The sequence below is a fragment of the Macrobrachium rosenbergii genome, chromosome 5, assembly GCF_040412425.1.
Source record: "Macrobrachium rosenbergii isolate ZJJX-2024 chromosome 5, ASM4041242v1, whole genome shotgun sequence".
Lineage (NCBI taxonomy): Eukaryota > Metazoa > Arthropoda > Malacostraca > Decapoda > Palaemonidae > Macrobrachium > Macrobrachium rosenbergii.
In genome coordinates, this window is record NC_089745.1 from 5,939,775 (window position 1) to 5,960,123 (window position 20,349).

The 20,349-nt window shown below is 35.3% G+C and overlaps 1 long non-coding RNA gene across 1 annotated transcript; it reads left to right on the forward strand.

The window, feature by feature from the left end:
* Positions 1 to 2,079: 2,079 nt before the first annotated feature.
* LOC136838466 (uncharacterized) lies at positions 2,080 to 10,374 on the forward strand. Its single transcript, XR_010852999.1, has 2 exons — positions 2,080 to 2,415; positions 9,991 to 10,374. It is a non-coding gene; the product is annotated as an uncharacterized lncRNA (long non-coding RNA).
* The last annotated feature ends 9,975 nt before the right edge of the window (positions 10,375 to 20,349 follow it).

Here is a 20,349-nt window from a genome sequence, read left to right on the forward strand (position 1 = left end):
CATTTTCGTTTAAAAAAATTAATTAATGAGCCAGTTTGTCGTACTTGTTAAGAGATGCAATTCTGTAGTGATAAATCGGTTGCCAAAAAAACGAATCATTCCCACGATAGCTCTTTGTGTTCTGTGGTAAAGGATGCCTTCAAATTCATGGGTAATGGTGAATTCGCAATAGTACTATTACGGGACCTTGGTGTTGCATTTGTTATGAAACAAAACTGAGAGTGAATGGGCATTGTATTATATGAACTTGCCATTGATCTTCTGAGCCAATTGGAATTTACAGATCAGTGGAGAAATAAATTCTGTATATAAATAAAAAAAAAAAAAACTTACTGAGAGGATTGCTACAGGCCACTGTTCTTTGAAATTACAAAAATCTTAGTTTACTGACTGTTGTCATCATGGAAATAATGATTAAAATGTGATTTTTTTTTCCAGATAAGTAATGCTACCAGTTTTAAGCATAACTTTTATAGAAATGAGGCATTGAAGATTGAAAATATAGTTTTTAAGTTAGAAAGACCGTGTGAAGCCAAGGATGAATTGTTTATAAAACTTGGTAGAGCAAGAGAAATTACTGACTGAGAAAGGAAACGGTAATCAAGAAATATTAGTTTATGGAATTATTTACTAAAAAAAGCAGAAAATTATTTGGAAAAAAATTTTTTTCATGTAAAAAAACCACTCCATTTGATAGCGTCATTACATATCTTAATTACACTCCGCCAGCTTCCCTTTAAAGCAAGAATCAAATGTAAATGTACAAAGTATATAAATATGAAACAATTATACTTAGAGAAAAGGTTTTACTCTACTTCCATTCATAATCTATCTTCCATCTTGCTATCCGCCTTCTCCTAACAACTGTTTCACAGTGCAGCTGTGAGGTTTTCCTACCGGTAACACCTGTGTAGCCTTTCAACTGTCAATTTTCGTTTCAGCTCTGAATGACCTCATAGGTCCAAGCGCTTGGCCTTTGTCCTGAATTCTATATTCCTTCCTTGGTTCCTTTATTAAAGGAACCAAGATCTAACGAAGATGTTGGAAGAAATAGGTATTTACGGCGCAGATCACCCAAGCTTGTTTTTCCTTCGCCGAGTTGACAACAGTCCGCTGTAGCCGTTCGTATGGCTGTAAGGAATTCCATTGAGTTTTTTCGTTTGTAATTCAACAAAGGCGGAATAAACAAACAAACAAACGGGAAAATACTGGATAAGTCCAATTCCAGGCCAACGGCAGATTATATGACATTTTTTTATAATCTATGTCAAGATTTGTCACGAAATTAATGTAAGCAGTTCTGGCGAACTTAGAGTCGGTACTTTAGGGCCTTCTCCGTGGAGAAGCCTGGTCACACTGAGGAAAGAAAAAAAAATATTGATTTTAATTTTTAATGCAATATATTTATTGCAGTTTTGCAGTGAGCAACGCTTTGACTAATTAAAATATGTTAATTATAACATGTAAATGAAGTATGCTGCTTTGAATGCAATGAGAATATGAATCCGAAACGCAAAACAAGTACGCGATGCGCATGCGCGGTTTCAAACGGTACCACGGAGCATCGGGGAACTATTTCATTCCGCCTAAGTTGCTGCCTGCCACAGACTTCTTTGTGACCTAGTTTTGAGATAAATTGTGCTGACGCTTCCATTTTGCGTTTTTCGCGGAATGCAAAATAGTCTACGAATAACTGCTTAGGCGCTGGTAGCCTAGAAATGTAAACCTTATGCACCAGCACCGTAGACTTGTCTAAACTGACTTTCCTTCTTCAAACTGCAGTACGATACCGCAACTAACTATAGATGCGGGTTAATAACTATATTATGCATTCAGAAGTTATCGTAGCAGTGATATGCGTTCTTTGTTTACTTGCAATTGTTATACGTATTTTTCTGATTAGAAATATGTACTCAAAAGTTATTCTTAGCAGTGTGTGTCCTGAGTGCTTTGCAGTTATAATACGTATTATTATTTTGATACGTATGAACTATATGAGCGTCAAAACGTTGTTCAGCTCACTGATTTTATCAGTGAAGAGAGATTTATTTTAGTATTTTTTTAAGTACACATTTTTTTCCTCTTTTAGAAGTGTTGTTGACGTTGAAGATTATTAATCTCTGGAGGTAACAGTAAGAGTTGGGTTTGTTTGTAGTTTTCTAATTTGCGTAAGTGGCAGAATTCTCTATACTTCATGATGTTTTGGGGAATATTTAGAGAACCGAAAAACGTAGGATTTTGTGAATGATATATGGAACTAGTAATCCATTTACAACATAAACAACCATTATCGCTTTAACTAATAAACCATCTCACTCTTTTGCAGGCGAGAAAAAAAAAACAAGGACTGAAATAACTACCATTACATTGTTTTTCGAAGATGGTACTTACTCATCCCCTCTGCGTCACTAATTGGTGAGTATCTTGATCAAATATCTTGATACTAACTGTACGTGAACACCAGTCATCTGTCTGCTTAGTCATAAGGAAAAACAACGCGTTGTTGTTCGTTTGGCAGGAGCAAATACCCAGTGAAATCAGTTTATATACAAATCTGGGTTAATCTCTCAGATTAAACTACAAATACCGAGGACTAATGATTCAGGGTTTGTGATTAGGCGAGGAAGTCTGTCAGATATAAAGTTTGGATGTTTAATATTAAAAGTCTGTTGGTGATTTCTTTGTAGCAATTATTTTTCAATTTTAAAGATATGTAACTTTTTTTATTCCACATATTTTCCCGGATTAATCTCCCGGGATAAACTACAAATACCCAGGGCGAATGATTTAGAGTTTGTGATTAGATGAGGAGGGCTGCCTGGAATAAAGTTTGGATGTTTAATTTTAAGAGTTAATTGATGGTTTAATTATATATATATATATATATTTCATATATATATATATATATATATATATATATATATATATTTTTTTTTTTTTTTTTTTTTTTAGAAATACATAACTTTTTTTATTCCACGTATTTTCCTGGAAACCTCTTGGGATAATTGGCACTGAATCGTTTCTCATGAGAAATGCAGCATTATGTATGTTAATTACTAACCGTACAGAAATTAAATTTCCTTAAATATTTTCTAAAGAACAGAAAGAATAGGAATGGGTACTGAATGTGAATTGGTTAGTCCAGGGACAGCGTTAGCAAAACTGAGTGTGGCAAGAGAATTTAGTTGTGATGGCAGGAGTATACCATGCCTCTGAAATGAAAAAGTGAGTTTTAGAGCAGCCAGTGGATTTTATGGGGAAATCCTGAATCTGCTTGGGTATATTTGCTGAACCAGAAACGGTGGTTGTGATGGATAAGGAAAATACAAAAGTTCGTTGCTACAGGATGTGGTTTAGCAAGGTTTTATTTTTGGAAGTTGCGAGCAGATACACCCTTTATATATATATTCCGAGCTAATGTGTCCCTAATATTGGTGACTTTTATTAGTGATTGTCTGCTAGAATATCATTTGCTTGACATAGAGGCATCTTTCGCATTGCTGATCATCATCTAGATCACCCATGGAACTCTGTCAGTCCTTTGAATTATCTGTAGGTGGTTAACAAGCCGCACAAATGTTTTTGGTAATATTTTAGTTGTAATTATAACAAGCTCGGGCTGTGGTTGAGGCCGGATTCTGAAATTTCATTGGCTCTTGATTCTGACAAACCACACAAATGTTTTTGGTAATATTTTAGTTGTAATTATAACAGGTTCGAGCTGTGGTTGAGGCCACAGTCTGAAATTTCATTGACTCCTGATTCTTTGTACCATCATACAGACAATTCAAAGGATTAACAGAATTCCGTAGGTGATCAGCACTGCAAAAGTTGTCTTGGGGTCATGAAAATGATTTTCTAGTAGGCAGTCAATAATAAAGTCATCACTATTGTAAGTTCTTAGTTAGACAGTATACTCCAATGCCACTGTGGGATAACTTTGTGGCTGAGGTGTTTACTTACTGGGAAAAGTAGAATGTGATTGCATGGCTATAAAGATATCTGCAGTTGATGCTGGCTCCCATCTTACAGAGAAAATTGTATTTTAGCTCATTTGATCTCAAGAAAAATATCGAAATCCAGGTTACTGGGGAAATTTGGTTTGATAATTCCTGCAGACAGGCATACCATAGTAAAAAGATAAGTTCTTATCTAGGGACGAAATGACTAGTAGTTGAACTACCAGAGAGTTTTTGAAGTTTGCCAGAAAGCAAATAGTGTGTATTCATATGCCATAAAAATACACTCGTACGTTGAAAATAGGACTGCAAGAAATACCTCACACTTTTGTTAGACCAAGCTAAATCCCCCCATCCTTGAATGTAGTATATCTCAATAAATCTCTCTAGTAGTTAATGAGACAAAACTAGGCAACCTCCAAAGGCTAAACAGTCTTTGTGTCATGTTCCTCCGATACCTGATATCCTGAGCCATGGTAGCAAGTTTGTTTTTCATTCAAGGGATATTAGAAAGATCCATCATAACACAGAGTTGGGGTACAAGGGATGCAGGTGGTCTTTTTTATGTTTTTTTTTTTTTTTTTGAGATGTTACTGATACATCCAAATGGTTTTTTAAATTATTGTTCAGTAAGATGTCATGAATTCTTTTCTCCAAAGCTCAGTTCTTTTTATTGCTACTGTTTTCTAATTGTTGAATTAGTATTTTATTTTCTTTAGGTCAGTAGTAATTCAATAAGACAGCTCTACCACAGAGCCATTTAAGTGACAGGCAATGATTACAGGCCAATTTCCAGGGTTTCAGTGCTCTCAAAAGTTGCTTCTAAGTTGAAATTTTAGCCCTAATATAAGTGCTGTACATGTAGTACTTATGATAACCATTTTAATCTGATTAGTTACAGCCAAGACAACTGTGACTGGTTAAGTCCAGATGTGTTCTCACTAATTTTTATCATACCTTTGAACGCTTACATATAAAATTCATGAGTCAGGTGTTGGAGGTTACAGATTTCTCATTCAAGAGGTTTCTAAGCGGTAGACAACATAGTTGTTGGTGTAAATGTGGTGTTCATAAGTGTAGTATAAATGTGGTGTTCATAAATGTAGTATTCTGGGACCTTTGCAGTTTTACTTTCTTCTGGTGATGTGATTGCATGGTTGGTGTAAATGTGGTGTTTATAAGTATAATATTCTGGGACCTTTGCAGTTTTACTTTCTTCTGGTGATGTGATTGCTGGTGGGTGTAAATATGGTGTTCATAAGTAAAGTATTCTGGGACCTTTGCAGTTTTACTTTCTTCTGGTGATGTGATTGCTGGCTGGTGTAAATGTGGTGTGTTCATAAGTTAATAGTATTCTGTGACCTTTGCAGTTTTACTTTCTTCTGGTTATGTGATTGCTGGCTGGTGTAATGTGGTGTTTATAAGTATAGTATTCTGGGACCTTTGCAGTTTTACTTTCTTCTGGTGATGTGATTGCTGGTTGGTGTAAATGTGGTGTTCATAAGTAAAGTATTCTGGGACCTTTGCAGTTTTACTTTCTTCTGGTGATGTGATTGCTGGCTGGTGTAATGTGGTGTTTATAAGTATAATTCTGGGACCTTTGCAGTTTTACTTTCTTCTGGTGATGTGATTGCTGGTTGGTGTAAATGTGGTGTTCAAAAGTAAAGTATTCTGTGACCTTTGCAGTTTTACTTTCTTCTGGTTATGTGATTGCTGGCTGGTGTAATGTGGTGTTTATAAGTATAGTATTCTGGGACCTTTGCAGTTTTACTTTCTTCTGGTGATGTGATTGCTGGTTGGTGTAAATGTGGTGTTCATAAGTAAAGTATTCTGGGACCTTTGCAGTTTTACTTTCTTCTGGTGATGTGATTGCTGGTTGGTGTAAATGTGGTGTTCATAAGTATACTATTCTGGTACCTTTGCAGTTTTACTTTCTTCTGGTGATGTGATTGCTGGTGGGTGTAAATATGGTGTTCATAAGTATAGTATTATGGGACCTCTGCAGTTTTACTTTCTTCTGATGTGATTGCTGGTTGGTGTAAATATGGTGTTCATAAGTATAGTATTATGGGACCTCTGCAGTTTTACTCTCTTTTGGTGATGTGATTGCTGGTATTCACTTCCACATACTGCAAAATGAAGTAGTTACTGGGGCTGGCCGTTCTTCTGCTCCATATTCGTTATGGTTAGTTAACAGTATACTTAATGATTCTGAATACTTGACAAAACTTGGTGATAACAAGCTTTGTTTTTTCTAATGTTTGTAACAAGATTGTATCTTTTATTCTATTACTGAAGTACTGTTGTCCAGTCTAGATGTCAGCGGTCCCCAGGAGCTCTAGACAAGATTGCCTGTAGTGCGTTTTTTTTTCCAAACAAAAGTATATTAAGTATGATATAGATCATAGGAGTAGGATATGCTGCTTGGCCATCATATATTGAGACTGTTTCAGCAAGGAACTTCCATTACAGCGTTCAGTGCATACTCTCCAAGAACTAAATTATGCCACTGATTTTACTGAACAGTAGATCCACAAGTTGTTAAGGTGTCACTTTGTTACGTTGCTAAATACCAGAAATCCTTTTCTTACCGTACTATTGATGCTTATGCAATTAAATTGAAGATACTGAAATGCAACATAATGGTAATACGCTGTATTGTTTGGTTATTTATCCTTAAATGTATAGTTTTTCATTTTATTCTTTTCCTCTTATGAGAATTCGGTTTTCTATAAACTTTTTTACCGGTCATTAGCTGTTTAGGCTTGTTTCTTATGAGTTTGCGCCTTTTTAAAATAATAATAATAATAATAATCTTAAAAATAATAATAATGTCTAATTGCTAAAGGAACTAGCAAATTTCGTAATGGCAGAGAAATATTGATTCTCAGTCTGCCATTGCTCCTAAAAGTAAAACCATCTGAAATCTTCAGTGAGGCCCCGTAGAGTTTGTTCATGATAATCTTACGTGTGATTCACCTTTTACGACTTCGCTAGCTTTGTATCAAATACAGTTTTAAGATTAAAATCTCGGCACTCTTTCGCCTAAACACAGTTAAGAACGTCGTTTCAAGGTACGGCAGCCAACACCTGTTTTTAAATTTTCTCTGAAAACGTAGAAAATAGGAATTTAAAGGTTACGTGACACCCGCTATTCCGGAGGATAATAATAATAATAATAATAATAATAATAATAATAATAATATTATTCAGAAGATGAACCCTATTCATATGGAACATAATGTTACCTGTTTTCATAAAAAGATATGCTGAGATTGTGTTAGGAATGGTTCTAGGTCAACTTGATCAAATTACAGCCTACAAATTATGCAAGTTCTAATTAGTAAAAAAAAAAAATAACGGGGGTATTTCATGGTATGTTTATATGAATGGTAGATCGCCATTGACATTTGAGATGACATTTAGTTTTGAGAAGTCATAAGTTAATTTTTTTCTTCTTTTTTGTATAAGTGACAACCCCTATACACCATTTGTATGCCCCAACGTTTTAAGGCGAAAATGATAGGAAACTGATATTATACCTGTGGAATATTGGATTTTGGTTTTAAATCATTTTAATAGGGAACCGTATCTGATTTTCTCTCTTAAGTCTTACTGCCTTTGTTACCTCGTGACCTGCCATTTAGATATCAGGACGATCTGATCAAGTTTACTTGTGCGACAACATAACGTTTCTCCATAGCGATGATGTAGTACTTACTACTGCTGCTATTACTATTACTACTACTACTATTAATGACAACAATTTCGTAAAGGTATAATGAAAGATAATAAATAAGGTACAACAGGACAAAATGAGGAAAAATGCTGGTTGACAGCAATTTAAGGGGTATTCTGCCCTAAAAGTACTGCAGTATCTGCAAAAATACAAAACTGAGAAAAATGGTAGATACTGCAGTTTTCCCTTGCCTTACTACTGATTTTGCAGATGCTGCAAATGGGACCACCTAAATAAAGCACTGAAGAATCAGTCTGAAACTGCAGTAACTTGTGTATCAGTGTTTCACGAGCCCAGTAGGTGGCATATCTCAATTTCGAAAATTTTGCGATATTGCAGTTTTCCATTTTAGGACAGTATTCTGAGCAAGTACTTAGGGGGAGAAGTTGTATTTGAAGCACTGCAAATGCCTATATGCGGAGAAATGATAATTAACATATGTTTTCGAATTGAAATGTCAGTAAAGAGTTGTCTTGTGAAAATACCCGTTGAATTGAAGAGCGGTTGAACATAAGGAATGAAAAAGAAGGATAGATCTGAATCATGGAATGGAATGGAATATGGAGTTTAGGCCAAAGGCCAAGCACTGGAACCTATGAGATCATTCAACGCTGAAAAGGAAATTCAGGGTACTGAAGGTAGTTTTGAAAGGTGTAGCAGGAGGTTGAAACCTCGCAGTTGCATCATGGAATAATTGTTAGAAGAGGGTGGATAGCAAGATGGAAGAAAGATAATATGAATGGAGGTACAGTAAAAGGGAAAGATTCGACAGAAATTATGGAGTTGTAGAGAGATTTAACAGAAATTTGAACATACTTATGTAACTGACTTTTGGAAAATTAACGAGGCAATTAATAGGTTGAAGAGTGCAGAAGAAAAGGCTTATGGGACTTACCCATAAGAAACAGTTCCCGAAGACTCGTATTTATTTTCAAAAAATACCACTCGTTCCTTTGTTCCAGAGTATCGTTTAGCCAAATACTATCCATCAGTGGGACAGTACAGTACTGTTTATTCCGTCACTGTATTTTTGGAAATTTCGTCTTAGTTGAGCTCAGGGCAGATTTATCTTTTATATACAAATACTCATCGAGGAAACTCTTCGTTCAATAAGCGTTTGTACTCCGTTCTTAATTTATACCACTCAGGCCTTAATCATGTGGAAGAAACTGGGTAGCTTGACTAGGCCTAAGCAAGGAGAAAATTCACTATCATTCTCAGCAGAATTCCACGATAACACCATAACACGTGCACACAACATGAGCGGCCATTACAAGGTTCCATAACACTACTGGCCTAGGCCGAGGATCGCAATTAGGCCTACGCTAGGCCTTCTTTAGTTCAGACTAGTCCAAACATGCACTCTGTAACTTCGGAAGCACTTTTAAGATATCCTCAATGCCATTTTTCTTTGTATATTGCGATTAATACACGAATACAATGCATAATATCACCCAGGACCAGAGGCCGACGTGCACCGATTCAAATTTCAAAACGAGAGGGTGCGCCGGAAAGGAACGGCTGTGATTGGTTAAAAATCGTGAAACAAAAGAGCATCGCCAAACGTCACGAGACTGACGGCCTATCATTGGCTGCTTTATTTTCTCATTAAAAGCAGAAGACATTCTTCTTTCGAAATGCAGACAAAGCAGCCATGTCAGAAACGGAATTAATGTGCTATATCCATGTTGTCATGTTGTTACAAATAGGCCTAAAATGCTATAGAAAAACTTTGCTATATATATATAAATAGACCGAGCTGTGTTTGTATTTTTTTATTCTGTTTGGATGCCAGAGAATTTGGTCAGGTCCTGAAGAGTTTTGTTCACCATAACATTGAACTATGATTTAATCTATTTTTCGTGAGAAATTCCTTCTTAGTAGCCTATAACACGTATTTATTTCACCACACACATTACAAGTACAATGTTTTTTGCTTGGGGTTTCTCTGAAAGCTGATTATTAGTAAAATTTCCACCTTTCAAAATGTTTCACCAGATTTTAATGCAATAAATTTAGATAATAAATAAGTTGAATAATAGGCTACACCAACTTAAAGACGAGGCTAAACTTCCTAGACATTCTGTAGTATAGAAAGTTATCTCTACACATACCACTTGATCACTGTTTGGGTAGAAAATATCAGTAGACAAGTCTTCTAATTTTTTGTCTGGACAATTTTCCTGTTACCGCGTCTGCCACTGGAATTGAATCAACGTTACAATTTTTTTTAACCATGTTTTGATTTAGTTCAGTGTTTCCTCTTTATCGTGTTGATATATTTTTTTTCAGATTTATTCCAGTGGGCTTAAGGAGACAGGAATCCATCGCACATTCATCCTGTTCAGTTTATTATATGAGTTTATATATTTCTTCATTAAAGAATTTAGCGCATTTATTTGGAAGCTCTGTATTTTCTCTCTTTCAGTATGGGATGTTTATGCATTTTAACTTTCAGTACGAAATATTTATGTATAGTAGTGGGGCACTATTTCCTTCTAATAAATACCGGTCTCAATTCTGAGGTCTTTTTCCTATCTCGATTTTCTGCTGATTATCGTCCTCTTATAAATTATATTGTCAAGAACGACTGTAATATTCAGTATTATATTTGATCGGCCGGACTGTAATAATCAAATGTTTTTTTTTTTAATATATTAAAAATATAGAACCTCATCTGTCGTTTTAAGTTTCATTTTGATCTATAGTTGCTTACACTAGACTGATGAAATTTGCTATTATTATTATTATTATTATTATTATTATTATTATTATTATTATTATTATTATTATTATTATTATTATTATTATTTCAGCCTCAGAAACAGGAGATCAGCGCCTGCCCTATGAGCCTACAGAGGCACAGCAGTACTTTAACTTTTAACTTTATTATTGTTATTATTATTATTATTATTATTATTATTATTATTATTATTATTATTATTATTATTATTATTATTATTAAAAGCATGTATACAATTTAGTTTTAATTGAAAACTATTGTTGATTTCAGTTGTCAGTGAAGTTTGAAATTCCTAGACTGAAAAAAGCATTGTTGAATTTTTTTTTCCTTTTGCTGCTAAAAATTCTGGAAAACGCTGTGGAATTTTCCTGAGTATAAAACCATTGTTGATTTATTGATTATTATTTTGTTATTTATTTACTTATTTCGCCAAATATTTTTCCCGCAAGAGGGGGATGGTGTCAAGTCAATGAATTGGGTTTATCTTCTGAATAATAACAATTATAACAATAGGTTTCCCCGTTCAAGCTATATACAAATCCTTTTGGTATGAGGTTGTTAGCCCTACGACCTACCCCACTGATGTTCTAGGTGTCGGCTACGTATGATACTGTTATAACAAAACATAATCAGAGCAACTTAGAGTAAATAGAGATACTATCAAAATCGAGAAATACAATGGAAGGAAGTCACCATGAAAAGAAAAAAATAGTTAGTTTATTTATGGATGCTCTCACTCTGTTTCATCAGGTGAGCTTATTTGATTTGTCAGTTATAAACTTATAGTTCATTGAATAACTGTGCCTTATATTTCATAACTATATATAGTTTTCAGTGTATATATATATGTATATATTTATTTATTTATATATATACATCTCTAATATATATATATATATATATATATATATATATGTTTATATATATGTATATATGTAGAAATATCAACACAATTATATGTGAAACAGAAATATTTCTGACTCACATCAGGATCATGAACCCAGGCCTTTCAAATGTGTGGCGTGGTTGTTACCCTGGCCTTTCATTTGAAGACCTGAGTTTGATCCTGATGTGAGAAATAGAGAAATATAATATATATATATATATATATATATATATATATAGAGAGAGAGAGAGAGAGAGAGAGAGAGAGAGCGCGGAGGGTTCCTTGACTGGCTTTTTGATGTTGTTCCTTACTCATAAGGGTGACAGCCACCCATGCAGTTGTTTATTTTTATTATTTTTTTTTTTAGACATTGGAAGTTGCACGTGGCTGTAGTACTTATGAGATACGTTACATGACATGGTCCGTGCTGTTGTAGCTTATGTTGTGGTTGTTGTTGCTCTTGTTGTTGTTGTTGTTGATAGAGAAGTATTTCATGTTTACTGCAGGTGGCAGCGGTCTTGAAACGACTCACAAGGTTGTTTCAGTTGAGACAGCTGGCTGGCTTCTCTTCGCCCTGCCCTTACGCTCAGGTCTCTCTCTCTCTCTCTCTCTCTCTCTCTCTCTCTCTCTCTCTCAGTCTATATATTGAAGCTGTTTATTTATATTTAGATTACGGTATTCAATAGGTATACGTAGTGCATTTAAACATCTCTCTCTCTCTCTCTCTCTCTCTCTCTCTCTCTCTCTCTCTCTCTCTCTCATGCCCACACTTCACTATTATTATTATTATTATTATTATTATTATTATTATTATTATTATTATTATTATTATCCCCTCTCTCATCCCCACACGTCGCTATTTTTATGATAATCATCTCTCTCTCTCTCTCTCTCTCTCTCTCTCTCATCTCATACTCACTCATTATTATTATTACCACCATCATCATATCCCCATCATGTCATTAAGGCTTAAGTACTCCCCCCATCCCTCCAACCCCACCCCTCCAACCAAGTACCTCCCGATCTGGGTCCTGGGTCCTCATCCCCCATTTCATTAGGGCTTAACCCATGATTATATGGCCATCAGATTGCCCCATGCCCACCCAATTTGCTGCTTACTTAAAAACGCCCCATCACGAAGTCTCTTCCTTCCTCCTCCTCCTCCTTGAAGGGCGAATCCAGAGGAGTTTGTCCTTAACCCACCAAATGGCCAATCAGAACCATTCATTTTCACCAGACAATTACTCAAATATCTCTACCAGACTCACGCCTCTCTCTCTCTCTCTCTCTCTCTCTCTCTCTCTCTCTCTCTCTCTCTCTCTCTCTCTCTCTCTCTCTCATCCTGGATACCTGGCTCCGTCGTCAGCACTCATTTTATTCAGTTTATTTTTCAGCACACTTATTCATTCCTCTCTCTCTCTCTCTCTCTCTCTCTCTCTCTCTCTCTCTCTCTCTCTCTCTCCTACCTACCTGGCTTCCTCCTCAGCACTCATTCAGCTTATTTCTCAGCACTCATTTAACTTATTCATCTCTCTCTCTCTCTCTCTCTCTCTCTCTCTCTCTTATCTTGGATGCCTGGCTTCCTCCTCAGCACTCATTTTATTCAGCTTATTTCATAGCACTCATTCAACTTATTCAAGCCTTTCTCTCTCCCTCTCTCTCTCTCTCTGGCTTCCTCCTCAGCACTCATTTTATTCAGCTTATTCACGCCCCTCCTCCCTTTTTAAGGGGTGTCTACCTGGCCCCTCTTATTCACCCTTTGCAATCCATCTACCCTTTTATGGTGCCATTAATCTGCTACGCCGACTGACCCACTAATCGTCTTGAAGGGAACAGGTAATAGTAATTCCTGCTAGGTATCTCTTTAATTTTTTTTTTTTTGTCTCATTATTTCATTGCAAGACTACGAATACTTTTGCAGATCTTCTGAATTCTCTCTCTCTCTCTCTCTCTCTCTCTCTCTCTCCTCTCTCTCTCTCTCTCTCTCTCTCTCTCTCTCTCTCTCTTCTCTAGGTATTTTTTTATTTTTTTCAATTCATTGCAAGACTGCGAATACTTTTGCAAATCTCTCTCTCTCTCTCTCTCTCTCTCTCTCTCTCTCTCTTCTCTCATTTCTTCTAATTTTTTGTCTCTAGGCAAGTACTTCCTTTTATTTCATTTTCTTTGCAAGACTGCGAATATTTTGCAGATCTTCTGAATCTCTCTCTCTCCCCTCTCTCCCCTCTCTCTCTCTCTCTCTCTCTCTCTCTCTCTCTCTCTCTCTCTCTCTCTCTCTCTCTCTCTCAATATGTTTTGTACTGCCAGTGCTAATGAGACTAAATTTCTGTTTTGTTTTAATTCTTAGCTTTCTGTAAACTTCTTCGTGATCTTGGCAATCCCATTTAAAGTGCATATTACTGTAGATGTATTTAAGTCATATAAGAAATGTTCAGATGCTATGTAGCACTTAAATTGAATTGAATTGAATATAGAATTTAGGCCAGAGGCCAAGCGCTGGGACCAATGAGGTCATTCAGCGCTGAAACGGAAATTGACAGTAAAAGTGTGAAATGTTTAACAGGAGGAAAACCTCGCAGTTGCACTATGAATCAATTGTTAGGAGAGGTGGAAAGTAAGATTGAAGAAAGAGAATATGAAAGGAAGTACAGTAAAAGGAATGAAAGGGGTTGTAGCTAGGGGCCGAAGGCACGCTGCAAAGAACTTTTATTGCCTACAGTGCACCGCATGAGGTGCACTGACGGCGCTACCCACCTACGGGGGCTGTGCGGTACTTAATATTCTGCTAAATTTATTTGTTCTTTAAAATAGTATGATTATTGCTTATGAATGTGTCGGAGTTCTGTCACAGCTTTAATAAGAAAAGAAGTTCATCTTACGAATAATCAAGCTTGGTCATTCAAGCTAAAACCAGGAACTGTCTACTGCCCTAAAATGGAAGACTGCAGTGCCTGCAAAAATACAAAACTGAGAAAAATGGCAGAGATACTCCCTTGCCTCACTACTGATTTTGCAAATACTGCAAATGGGACCCCCTAAATACTCGTGGAAAGCATTGAAGAATCAGTCTAAATCTGCCGTAACTTGTGTATTAGTGGTTTACGAACCCAAAAGGTGGCATATCTCAATTTCGAAAATTTTGCAGATACTGCAGTTGTCCATTTTAGGACAGTCTAGTTGCCGATCGTTACGTTAGAAAAGGAATCCATAATATTCTTCTCATATGTATCCTGAAAGGCCATTAACACCCAAAGCAAGCTTTCACAGTATGCAATGCCATGTGTGAACAGGCAGAAAATAGTTGAAATAAAGCAGCGAAGAAATTAAGACAAATTAACAAATAAACGTTCACTAATAAAAGCAGCAAGACATTTTTAAAAAAACTTAAGCGATGGTACATTTTGCTTGAAAGTTGTATAACGTCCTCCTGAAGTTGTGAGCACTAATACCAATCATAACTCCAGGAATACCATTTTAAGTTTTGCAGTAAAAGGAGTAGTGGACTCCTGCAATCGATATCTGTGGAGCTATCGTGCTTCTGATTGGCTGATTTATTTCAGCGGCATGGGCTTCCGCCAATCACAGTGAGTTTCAGTGATATTAGCTGCGGATATTTACCTCGAGCTCCAACAACACTTCATATAATTCTAGTGGCTTCTAATGGAAGTATGTGTTCTTAAAATAAAGCTTAGAAAGATGGCTACATAAGATATATTCAGGCAGTGGTCTAAAAGATACGAGATATCTGATATCAGGCGCCCGGCATTAGAAGAGCTTGTCGCCTCAACTTTTGAAAATGGCGTTTTTTGCCTGATCAGCTTTAAAATAATCTCCATTTTTTCTCCAAAAAATGGAGTTGGGTTGAACTATAATTTTTTTATGCATACTATTCTATTCATGATCGCAAATACTTCATCTCATACAAAATTCAACCTTGCATCTTGAAAAATAAAGAAATTAGAGCAGGTTGAATTTCCAAAACTTTGATGGCTTATAACTCAAAATTTTTTTTGTGGCGAGAGCCCCTTCTAATGCTGAACGCCTCGTATAGTCAGTGGTGTGATAAATTCGGCGTTATTCATATCTCTTATCACTCTCATTCCCTACTTGTATATAATTTCAACAAAACCTGCGCATTTGCTTGTTTATCAGTTTTGACAAGCAAACCGGTCTGGTTCATTGTCTGCAGACACTGGGCACTTGGTAACGAGACTGATATCCTTAACGCTAGTATTAATCCTGTAAGGTGGTAAGCCACGCCTCCGGCGGTAGGTTCAACAAATTTGAAGACGAAGCTGAGGTGCTACTTAGGATTTGCTTGATGTTCTTTGCCACGTCCCTCCGGCCTGTGGCTGCAACCCCTTTCGTTCCTTTTACTTTACCTCCGTTTCATATCGTCTTCCTTATATTTTACTTTTGACCCTCTCCTAACAATATTGTTTCATAGTGCCAGTGCGGGGTCTTCCTCCTGTTAAACCTTTTAAAATCATCTTATTCGCAGTTTCCTTTTTAGCTCTGAATGATCTCTCTAGGTCCCAGAGCTTGGCCTTTGACGTAAATTTTTATTCCATTCCATTAAGAACACAGTATCTTTAAAACTCTAGCAATTTTGGCCTTTTTAACATGCAACATTCATATCTTTGGCAGCTCTCGTATGGCAGTTAACAAAGATACATTTTACCTATTAGTACCAAAAGTAACACTAACCGCACGCCCCCCTAATTCATGCCCTAAATACCTTTGCTTTACGAATCCCAACTGTCTTTCCCTGACCGAATTCCATTTTTATTTTCCTGGAAATTCTTGTCAAACCACAAGTTACAAGTAGTTTTTGAAAGTACATGTTGCCATCCTTAACCTCGTTTAATTTACACAAAACTTGATTGAAAAATCATATTTATACATGTCTTGGTTAAAATATATAATTAAAAGATGTCTCGTTAAGGTGAATCTCTTGGAAAGTTGATAATAACTAATCTTATGACAAGTAAAAACTGCGCCTAAGTTTCTTCGGGGCAATCGAGTTTTCTGTACAGAGTATAATCAAGGCCACCGAAAATAGATCTATCTGTCGGTGGTCTCGCTATAATGCTGTATGATCCGCGACCCGTGAAACTTTAACCACGGGCCGGTGGTGGCCTATATCCTATATCGTTGCCAGAAGCAACGATTATGGCTAACGTTAACCTTAAATAAGATGAAAAAAAAAAACTACTGAGTCTATAGGGCTGCAATTAGGTATGTTTGATGACTGGAGAGTGGATGATCAACATACCAATTTGCAGCCCTCTAGCCTCAGTAGTTTTCCAGATCTGAGGGCGGACAGAAAAAGTGCGGACAGAATAAAGTGCGGACGGATAGACAAAGCCGGCACAGTAGTTTTCTTTTTCCATTACTGGCTACTGTATCTTGACGCAATTAAATACTATCAAGATATTTGAGAAAAAGCTGCTTAGCTTTTGAAATGGCAAATTACAGCACGTTTGTGCAACACGCACATTTGTGTACGTGCGTTCGTGTCCTAACGTGTCATAATGCTTATAAGTAAAAAGTAATTAATCGACTCTCTCTCTCTCTCTCTCTCTCTCTCTCTCTCTCTCTCTCTCTCTCTCTCTCTCTCTCTCTATATTACGGATTATTTTGGTTTAAGTGTTTTATGGATTATTTTTTGTATTACGGATTATTTTTGTTTTAAGTGTTTTGCAACGTGGTGAAATGTAACGGGATTCTCTCTCTCTCTCTCTCTCTCTCTCTCTCTCTCTCTCTCTCTCTCTCTCTCTCTCTCTGTTTAAGGATTGCTGTGTTTTACGGATTTTTGTTTGTTTTAAGTGTTTTGTAACGTGGTGTAATTTAACAGAACTCTCTCTCTCTCTCTCTGTGTCTCTAATATGAATTATTGTGTTTTATGGAGTCTTATGTGTTATGTGACCTGGTGAAATTTGACAATGAATTCAACAAGAAATTCTCTCTCTCTCTCTCTCTCTCTCTCTCTCTCTCTCTCTCTCTCTCTCTCTCTCTCTCTCTTTAATATGAATTATTGTGTTTTATTATAGGGTCTTATGTGTTTGTGACCTGATGAAATTCAACAGAAATCTCTCTCTCTCTCTCTCTCTCTCTCTCTCTCTCTCTCTCTCTCTCTCTCTCTCTCTCTCTCTCTCTCTCTCTCTCCTTAATATGAATTATTGTGTTTTATTATGGGGTCTTATGTGTTTTGTGACCTGATGAAATTCAACAGAAATCTCTCTCTCTCTCTCTCTCTCTCTCTCTCTCTCTCTCTCTCTCTCTCTCTCTCTCTCTCTCTCTCTCTCTCTCTTTAATATGTATTATTTTATGGATTCATATGTGTTTTGGTACGTGGTGAAATTGAACGGAATTCAACCACAAGAAAAGACAGAAACTAAAGCCCCTCATATATTTATTAATATGTTTCTTCGGATATATTGAATTCAATAAATGCAGAATATTATTATTATTATTATTATTATTTTTTTTTTTTTTTGTAATTTTACGAACTCACTGTCGACATTCGTGTAGAACAGTCGACATCGAAAATTACTTCGAATGCATTGTAAATGTGTAAGATATATTTTGTTAGATTTTTTCATTGGAATAAAATTTTTGGGACATAATATGACTCTTAATAACAAAGTTAGTATGAATTTAATTTCTGTTGTTCCAAGTCGTTTAAGGTCGACCAAGAATTCCCTTCAAATTACAGTAGGTTCGCTTTATGGGTGTAGGTAGCAAATTGGATATATATATATATATATATATATATATATATATATATATATATATATATATATATATATATATATATATATATATAAATAACCAAAAACATACACCACTGTGTATATGTATAAAATATATATACAATATTCACTATATATATATATATATATATATATATATATATATATATATGTGTGTGTGTGTGTGTGTGTGTGTATTCAATTACTCGCGTTAGGCTTCAATGAGATGGTGCTATAGATTCCAGATTCTTTAATTTACAAAGTGCAATTGACTAATTACTTCATAAATGGTATTTTGTAAATTAAAGACTCTGGAATCTAAACCATCCTGTCTCATTGAAGCTTCTAACTCAGTAGGTATGTATGTGTAGTGTATGTGTATATATATATATATATATATATATATATATATATATATATATATATATATATACACAGAATATACATACTGAAGAAAAACAAGGCTGGCTAAAAGCAACGGAACTTTGACCATTCCCAAGTAAAAGGAATGCAAGTAACATTCTGCTTTGTAGTAACAGAAGCATTGAGATGGAACGGTATCTTACCGCCCATTGAGAAACTGTAATTATCAAGCCGAAAGCTTTCACTTAAAGTGTCATTTAAGTATAAACATAGAGAAGAAGCAAGCGATCTGTTCGCCAAGCGATCGCCTGCTGTACTTAAAGCAAAGGCCACCTTTTTATATATATGTATTAAATCGGACCAATTTCGACGTGGCGCGATCAGGAAGGATGTAGAAAGTGGTCCAAAGTTATGAGGATGTTACAGGTAAGCCCCGCCCACTCCGCCATCTTCAAACGAGGTCACTTAGATAAGAATAAAAACTTGGAGCTTTGAGCAACCGAGACACCACGTGTTGGAAGAATACACAGTGGCTATTTATCGCCGCCACAAATATGATCAGAGCTTAATGGCCCCTTCTTCAGGTTGGTCTCGACACCCGTAATTTGCCAGGTTCGACTCGCTGACCTGTTCCAAATATAGATGACGTAATTAGCTGCCGCCAGCATACGACAGCACTGGGGCAAAAAGGGCGACACTCTGTCATTTGAGTTCGGGGGGAAATTGCTCCGGCCGCCCGAGAATTACCTGCCAGTCCCTTGGTTTGCTGACTGTCTAGGGAAACTTTGAAACTTGTGTTCTGTAAATTTACGTTTTCTCAGCTATTGTATCTGTAAGTTTATGTATTTATTTTTGAAACTGTTGTGTTCTGTATATTTATTGATTTTTGTAAACTGTTGTGTTTAGTATATTTATTTGTTTTTTTTAAACTATTGTATACTGTACATTTATTTTTTAAGCTATTGTAATTTGTATATTTATTTATTCATTTTTTAACTATTGTATTCTGTATATTTATTTATTTATTTATTTTGACACTTGTATTCTGTATATTTATTTAGTTTCTAACACTATTGTATTCCGTAAATCTATTTTTTTAACTATTGCATTCTGTACATTTATTTATTTTTTAACTATCGTAATCTGTATATTTATGTATTTTTTGAAACTATTACATACTGTATATTCATTTATTTATTTATTTTTTAAAGCTATTGTATTCTTTTATATTTATATATTTATTTATTTTTATTTATATGAAAACTTGTATTCTGTATATTCATTTATTTATTGTTTAAAACTATTTTATTCTGTATATTTATTTATTTTCTTTAAACTATCGTATTTATTTATTTATTTTTTGAAACTATTTTACTCTATATTTATTTATTTTCTTTAATCTATTGTAGTCTGTATATTTATTTATTTATTTTTAAAACCATTATATTCTGTGTATTTATATATTTATTTGTTTTTTAACGATTTTATTCTGTTTATTTACTTATATATTTTCTTTAAACTGTTGTATTCTGTATATTTATCAACTTATTTTTTCTTTAAATATTGTATTCTGTATATTTTTATATTTATTTGTGGTTTGGAGGCCTACCTATCTGCCCTCATTCGGCCTATGTAATTCGTCCCTCTCACGTGACTTTTCTTCATTGTAGCTATCATAGATGATTAGTTATTCTGTGTAATATCTGTTTTTAAACAGGGATAAACTCTCCTTGATCATTCATGTATTCGTATCTCTAAATCCCTGTGATAAATAGCCAGCTCTTCTCTGCTAGAGGTATTTTTAAACAGCTCTTAATTCTTACCCTTCTCTGTTATAACTGTTTTTAAACAGCGATAAACTCGCCTTGAATATTCATGTTTCCGTATCTCTAAATCTCTGTGATAAA